Here is an 8,764-nt window from a genome sequence, read left to right on the forward strand (position 1 = left end):
ACTACTACTACTACTACTACTACTACTACTACTACTACTACTACTACTACTACTACCAATAATAATAATAGCTAGCAAGTACGTAGTATTTTAAGGTTTGCAAAGTGCTTGACGAATATTATACCGTTTGTTTCTCACAACAACCCTGGAAGGTAGCTCTGATTATTATCCTCGTTTTTGCATATGAGGGAACTGAGGCTGAGCAAGCTTACATGTTTTACCCAAGGTCACACAGGTAGCAAATGTTGGAGACAGAATTGGAGCTCAGTTCTCTCTGATCCCAAGTCTAGTGCTCTATTCCCCACTGCATCTAGACTGATGCTTTCCAATATGCCCCTCTTTTTGGAAAGTACCATATGTCTCTAGTGCTGTTGCACTCATAGCCTTCCTTGGGATCAGGGTCTAGTCAACTGAGCCCTCTGTTAATGTCGGGTGAATCCAGGTCTCAATGGCCTCCTGCTACCATGTTTCTTCACTTACTGTCTGGGACCTCCAGCGCTGGGCTGGCCTGATTCCCGGTGCATTTCAGTCATCAGACTCAATTGCTTCTCACTGCAAGCTTGCTCCTATAGGCCCTTTTCCATGGAACTATGGTAAAAAGAGAGGTTCTTCTCACACCTCCCGTTAATCCCTCTTGGACATGAATTTTCTTTCTCAAAATTTGAACACTGGCTTCATCCCAAGTCAGCTGATTAATGAAAATAATAATAAGAAGAAGCAACATTTATAAAGTGTTTAAACGTTTGCAAATTGCTTCACAACTGTCATCTTATTTTGTCCTCACACCAATCTTGGGAGGTAGGGAAAGCGAGTAAGCATTTATTTAGTGCCTGCTATGTGCCAGATACTGTGCTAAGTACTTTTTTTAAAAAAACAAATATTATCTCATTTGATCCTCACAAAGACCCTGTGAGGTAGATGCTATCATTATTCACATTTTACAGATGAGGAAACTGAGGCAGAAGTTAAGTGAATTACCCAAGGTTACAGTCAATAAATATCTGAGGCTGGATTTGAATTCAAGTCTTCCAAAGTCTGGGTCCAGCAGTCTATGCATGATATGAGCTAGGTACACAGAGAGAATCTATCCTGTTAGGTAGGCTATTTGTAGAGAATATATGGTAGGACATGGGGAAAAGTAGCAGTGAAGGAGAGGCGTGAATTGTTGTCCATCTTCACCGGTGGAGGCAGTTACCTACCACATGTCTATGGAAGCCTAAAGAGTATTATGATTTATACTGTCTGAATTGAGAAAAGATGACGTTTGGTATGAGAGCTGTGTTCTGGGATGTTAGTTGTGTAGAGAGTAGAGGGGAGGTCATCTTCTGAGCTGAAGTGCACTGTTGGATGCCAAATTACTTAACTGGCTTTTGGCTACTTGGGCTTGGCAAAGCAGAAGGACTCATGTCTTTCTAGGCTAAAAAGAAGCAAAAAAAGAAAGAAAGAAAAAAAATTCCTCCAGATACAAATTAGCTCTTGGGAGAAAAATGAAGCAATTAACGAGTTTTCTGATTAGGATTTGGCCCAGAATTCTTTCCTCCTGGATTCTAAGATCTTGAATGTTTGAGTGGTTGATGAGAGTTCCTTGGCTTTGGGTTTTCTCATGACATTTTCCTGACTTTCTGGAAAGATGTGCTCATCAGGGATGTTCAGAAGGAGACACGGTGGAATCCTCTCTTCACCAAGCTTGCAATTACATAGATCTGCACATGCTCCGAGTCAAACAAAACTCACCTCTAGCAGGAAAGCCACATTCAGGAAAGGATAAGCTTAGAAAGTAAGCATTTCTCAATACCAGTATTTTTAAAGGGGGGCCATGGTTTGGTAAAAAAGGAAGCCCACTGTATTTAAAGTGGAGCAACTTGGGTTCTAGTCTCACTTCTGTCACTAACTTGATTGTGTGGAATCCATGGGCATGTTAATTAAGGTTTCTAGGAGATAGCATCATATAATGGAGTTCAAGTGACTTGTGTCCAAGAAGACCTAGCCTCAGATACTTACTAGGCATGTGGAAGGGAACAGGTCACTTCCTCTCTCACGCTCAATTGTATAGTCTGTCAAATGGGTATAAAATAACACGCTTGCCATACGGTTGTTGTGAGGATCAAGTGAGAAAATATGTATAAATCACTTGGAAAAAACTTAATATTAATATATATATGTGTATTATACATACATGTCAATTATTACTCATTAATATCGAATAGACAGAAAAGTAAGCATATAGTTGTTGTTAATTTTGTTTTAAATTCGCTTTGGTATTAACAAAGTCCAAAATATTCCCCCTACCTTTGGCTTCTGATCATCCTTCAAATACCTTGTAATACAGACCCTCCATACTCTCACGAATATATTTTTCTCAAAAAACAAAATAAGCATTTATTTATTTATTTTTTCTTTTATGAGGCAATTGGGGTTAAGTGACTTTCCCAGAGTCACACAGCTAGTAAGTGTTAAGTGTGTTTGAATCTGGGTTTCACTCAGGTCCTCCTGACTCTAGGGCTAGTGCTTTATCCACTGCACCACCTAGCTGCCCCCAAAACCAGCATTTATTAAGCACCTACTTTGTTCCAAATGATTTACAAATTTACAAATGTTATCTCATTTAATTTTTTACAACAACCCTGTGAGGTAGGTGCTATTATTAATCTGAATTTTACAGTTGAGGAAACTGAGGCAGACAGAGCTTAAGTGACTTGTTCCATGTCACCCAGCTCGTGAGTCTGAGGTCAGATTTGAACTTAGGTCTTCCTGACTCCAGGTCCAGCACTCTACCCACCATGCCATGTAGCTGCCTCTTGACTTGATCTCCTTGGGAGAAAGAATGGCATTTGAGATAAGGCATTGGACCTGACCCTGGAAATTAACCTCCTTCAGTTTCCTCATTGATAAAATGAAGTGAATTTATTATTTCAAAAGTCCCTTCCAGCTCTAAATCTGTGATGCTTTAATTGATCCTCTGTGTTCACTAGGTCTCACCCAAGTACTTTTCCTATATATATATATCTATATATAAATTCATTTGCTTTCATATCCATTTGCTGGTATATAGCTGTGAGTTATGGAACACTGCAGTCCTCAAGGAATTGAAATTAAAAACAAATGTCTCAGGCAATAGAGACAAAGGAGAGTTGCATGGTAGGCATTAGCAGGCTGCCATATATAATGCATAAAGAACGTGGGAGAATGGAGCAGAGGACAGCACTATATGAACTCTATGAGCAGAAGTGAAGATGGGCTGATCCCATGCTGAGAATGAGAAATAACAGGTGCACAGCATAAAGGCTACACTGATCACCTCACAGTGCCAAGGGAAAGTGAAGAAGGCCCCTGTGACATTGGGAGGACCCCCTTCCTTTCCCTCTGTGGTGAAATTATGAGGGGACATGCATGAGAGTGGAACAAGATGGAGAGGCTGGGATCTGAATAAATGGAGACCATGATTAAATGAATCCCAGATTCTTTTGAGTCTCTGGGTTTTATTTTATTTTTATTGTTAGCATTAATGCTATTATTATAGGTAGGCCTCAGTTATCACACAATCAGAAGAATATGGGCAAATGGTCTCTAAATTTATTTCCAGGTCAAACATTCCATAAAATCACTTTGGTGCTGCCATTTTGAAAGATGTGAGGATATGGGCATTCAGTTTCTGCTGCTTTTCATTAAAAAGAAGAGATATCCTCAGTTCCAGAGCAATGCTATTGTATTCCATATGTCAAATTAATGTGATCTGGTGAAATACAATGGGACCTACCTGATATTTTTTTCATGCCCAGCTTTCCATGAATTAAGAATATAAAAAGTACCATAATGGATCAACCCAATTCTAAACCTCACCTACAATTTTACCCTCTGCAGCGTTGATCCTGGTTGTATTAATTGGTTTTTATATGACTTTCTCAGATCTAATTATATTTTCATGCTATAGTAAATAATGCCAGAACCTCAAATTTCATCTCTCCTTAGGTTTTTTGCTTTTAGAAAAATCAAGTTAACAAAGACTCAATACAGTTGAAAGGCCTTGGGATTTAGAATCAGAAACACTATATTGGAGTAGTTTCTTTCACCAATGATTGTGTGCTAGTTCACAAACTAGTGACTAGCTAGTTATGGTCTTAGAATGGTCACATATAGCTTAGGAGCTAGTATGGTATGGTGGCATTTGTGCTATATATGGAGTCAAATGGCCTGGGTTCAAATTATGGCTATGACAGATGCAATCTGGGTGACCTTGGGCAAGTCACTCGTTCTAAGCCTCAGTTTCTTTAAGTATAAAATGAAGGGTAGAACTAAATAAACTTTTATATTCTTTGTCACTCTAAATTTATTGTTTGTCATAATCTCCCCGATGCTCTGTTTCCTCCCATGTAAATTTAAGAGAGTAGATGATAACTCTGATATCTGAGATGATATCTCTGAGTTGATAGCTCAAGTATTTATTGGTAACCAAGGACCAGAGGGCCTCTCAGGTTCCTTCCAGCTTTAGTTCTTTGACAATATGATCCCCAACTCAAAAATTGTGTGTCATGGTGATTGTTATAATTATTGTCATATGTAAGATATGATCTTCATAATAATAATGACATATTACTTTAAAGTTTGCAAAACTATGTATTATCTCATTTGATATGCAGAACAGTCACGTGAAATAAATGCTTTTGTTATCGTTATTTTACAGATGAGGAACTGAGCTATAAAGAGATTAGATGCCTATTAACCAACTAAATCATTACTAGCCCATATCCACATAGCTTGGACAGAGCATGTGCAAAGCAGGATTGAAACTCAGATCTTCCTGATTCCATGTCCAGCGCTCAATACACTAGACCATTCTCCGATAGATGTAAAATCCTTTGAGGCGGGAACCTTGTTTTAGTTATTTGTCATTGCATCCCTCTCCATATTCCCCATGGTGGTCAAGGACAGAAGTCAAAGCCTGGGATTTCCATAGTATGAGAGCTTATGAGCTAATGTTTATGTTAAACCTTTCATGGTCTTAGCTACTTGAGGCTCTTAGTGACTGAAATGACTTGTCCACAGCCATACAACTTGTTTCAGGGGAGAGATCTGAACGCAGGTCTTCCTGATTGGACATCCACCATTCTTTCCAGTATATCACACTGCCTTTTATGCCTGGAACATTGTAGGGATTTAATGAAGGTTTATTATATTCAACTGGATCAGAAGTTGCCTTTCCACACAGCATATATCATCCTGGGTTGATTTTCTGTGACTCCCCCAATGCCTCTCAGTCAGACAAAGATTCTCTGTCCATAGTGTTAAAGCAGCCCTTCCCTGGTTGTTTGGAATCATGCATGCTTTTGGTTTCAGGAACAGGCAAGGCGGACTCCAAAAGACATTTTATGATATTTATTTTTAAAGCATGAATGAGCAAAACATTCCAGATAGTGCTGATGAGGCTATAATTCTCTAAGTGGAGCTTAGAAAATAGCAGTTTTGCCCCCTCCCTTCTTCCAATCCAGTGGGGCCTGATTCTTACAGGCTTTGGCAGGAAGGGACATTTGTTGAAATGCCGTAAATTACAGCTAATGTGATCTGATTCTGTTTATCCTCGGCCAACACTGTTGGACCGACCAATTTTTCCCCCTTTCCTGGCTTCTCATGAATTAAGGCAACTAGAGAATACTGAGTTGGAAAAGTAGACTATTTTATTATCCAGTTAAAGTAAAAGACGAGAACACATAATGTCACATTGAAAGAAATGGTTTTGATTTTTGAAATGGCAAGATTTTATGGTGTTTAGAAGAAAAAAAGATTGTAGTCTTGAATGGCATGATTTTATGGGTATGGCCACTCTTGTCAATGATGCAGACAGTTGGCACAGCAGGTTGATGGCTGGACTTGAGCCAGAAAGACCTGGATTTGAAACCCATCTCTGACATTTATCGGCTGTGTGACCATAGGCAAGTCACTTAACCCAAGACTCTCCAAGCTCATCAGTTCTAGACTGATTGTAATTTATGTAGGTGAAGGGAGCTGTCACACCAGTGAAATGCCCTGTACATTGATCACTGTGCCAGGTTCTAAGGGAAATACCAAGTTCCACAAATGAGACAAAATCCCTGCTAGTAACAGGGTAAACAGCCATGAGTATGGATTTCGCGGGAATAAGACAATAGAGACTATATTCTGATACTTAATTAACTGTTCAGTCACGCAAAGTGTACTTAATTTCTGAACCTTGGTTACTCTTCTGTAATAAAATGGGGATAGTAATACCTAAGCTCTCAGCGTCCTTATCCCAACTCCTATTTACACTGAACAGTTACACTCTACAAAGGACTGACTACATCTTTTGCCCTAGGGGATTCTAAAAGCACAGCTGAGAAGCATTGGGGATATCTTTCTCCAATGCTATGGAATCTCTATTCCTTTATGCTCTCCCCAATATCAACCCCCCAGTAATTAGCATCTCAGTTTCATTTAAACAATTCACATCAATTAGCTTTTCTAAAGAGTCATCAATTCAGAAGATAAAGCAAGAACAGAAGTATGAAATTCCCCATCCTTCAGCACCTAGATGATACACTGTTTCCTATACTATTTCAGTTCCTAAGGGGAGTAGAAACATGAGATATTTTCTACATGGCATTTGTCTTCTCTCCCTCCTCCACACCCAGTTGACTTCCAAGTGAGAAGGTGGCATGGTCACTGGATGAATTATTTATTGACCAGTTTCATTCATTTCTAGGCTGAATTCCTATCCTCAGGCCTGCATTGATACCTCACTAGGCTTGGTTGGTAACACACATTAACATGGCTTTCAGCTTTCGGATACCAAGTACTTCTCTAGCCTTTTGAGGTTCCTTCACCTAAGAAAAAGAACAAACGATCATATGGAAGGAAAAGCCCAGAGACCTGTGTTCACAAGCAACATGTTGGCTCAGGTAGGGAAAGCCTGAGAACTGAGCACGCAGAGGCTTACATCACGTCTTTCTCACTCAAACCAACCAGGCAGAAAAGAAGGAGTGAGTTTCTCCCATTGGAATCATTCGCCTGCCTGTCAGATCCAGCTCAATGACCAACCAAAAAAGCCCCTCTTTACCTTGTGATAAGAAATAGAACAATTACTCATGCTCTGAATTAGGGATCAGGGCCCTTCCACTACATGTTGTCATACCTTTCTCTGCAGACTCTTCCGAATAGGCTGACAGTAGACAGAATACTCTGCATGGCCTCTGGGAAGGAGGTCCCACTGGATAGTCCCCCTGTTACATGCAGTTTCCCTCTCAAAACAAGATTACATGACTCATGTATATAAAGTTTTTTTAAATCCTTGAAATTAGAAATGAACCTGTTATTACCATTATTATAACATCCCCTCCACACCTGAACAGACAGTATTCATGAATTGATGTGGCTCTTTTTTTTTGCATTTTATTTTTATTTTAAATTTTAAAAATAGATTTATTTATTTATTTTTAGTTTTCAACATTCACTTCCATACAATTCTGACTTCCAAATTTTCTCCCTATCTTTCCCCCTCCACCCCAAAACAGCATGTAAATTGCCCAGGCACAACATAAACATTCACATTAAACCTATTTTCACATTAGTTATGTTGTAAAGAAGAATTAGAACCAATGGAGAAACCATGAGAAAGAAGAAACAAAGAGACACACACACAGACACACACAGAGAAAGGGGGGGGGAGGAACACAAATAGTATATTTCTATCTGTGTTCAGAGAACAAATAATATACTTCTATCTGTGTTCAGACTCCATAGTTTTTTTTTTCTGGATGTGGACAGCATTTTCAATCACGAGTCTATCAAAGTCGGTCATCACATAATGTGGATGTGCTGTGATTCTTTAAATTTATCCTGTGACTTGTTGATAATCTTCTGAATTTCATTGGGCACAATAATGGATGATTGAATAGTACATATACCATCCCGCGCTGATCTTGTACTCAAAATATTTCCAGCCTGGAAGGCCCTGCCAGAGGGGGTGCTATATTGGCAAAGTCTTTGAGAGTCCAGGACCACTTTTATGCCATAATGAGGCACCTAATGAAGATATGGGTGAAGTAGAATAGGTTATGAGAAACTCAACTTTCTGTATCATATTCTTGTCTAAAAACTACAAATGGGAAGAATTGATGATGTCAATGCGACAAATGGAATTTCGAAGTGACAGATATCCTTTTTGAATTTCTTATTTACATGACTTCCAGCTATTGGACACCATGGAATAACATGACTTCCAGCTTTTGGAAGTCCATGATCCATCCATTTGAATAATTCTAGTTGCCCATAAATGAGCTATTTATACTCTTACCTCAACTAAATTCAGTTAAGCTACCACTTTGTGTGTGTGTGTGTGTGTGTGTGTGTGTATTTCCTTTTTGATGGTAAATAACAATATACCAGAGCAAATGGAGAGTGTTGGATTTTAAACAAAAGGACCAGGATTCAAACCTGACATCTACTAATCATTAATCATTGGCCTTTAGACAAATTATGTTACTTCACACAGCTGGAGTTTCCTAATCTGTGAAAAGAGGCTGTTGAATTATATGGCCTCTTGATTTATTTCCAGATCTATATTTATGATACTTATGATTTTATGATGGGGATTTCAATCCCAACTTTGCTGCTTAGCACCTGTGTGACCCTGGGTAAGTCACTTCACCTCAGTTTCCTTATTTTTAAAATGAGAAGGTCAGACAAGATGACCTCCTCATCTAGCCCTGTGATTATCTGAGGATTTGAACACCTGTTTAGCTCTGTTTTCTAC

Source organism: Vombatus ursinus, unplaced genomic scaffold (genome assembly GCF_900497805.2).
Source record: "Vombatus ursinus unplaced genomic scaffold, bare-nosed wombat genome assembly UNPS02014817.1, whole genome shotgun sequence".
Taxonomy (NCBI): domain Eukaryota; kingdom Metazoa; phylum Chordata; class Mammalia; order Diprotodontia; family Vombatidae; genus Vombatus; species Vombatus ursinus.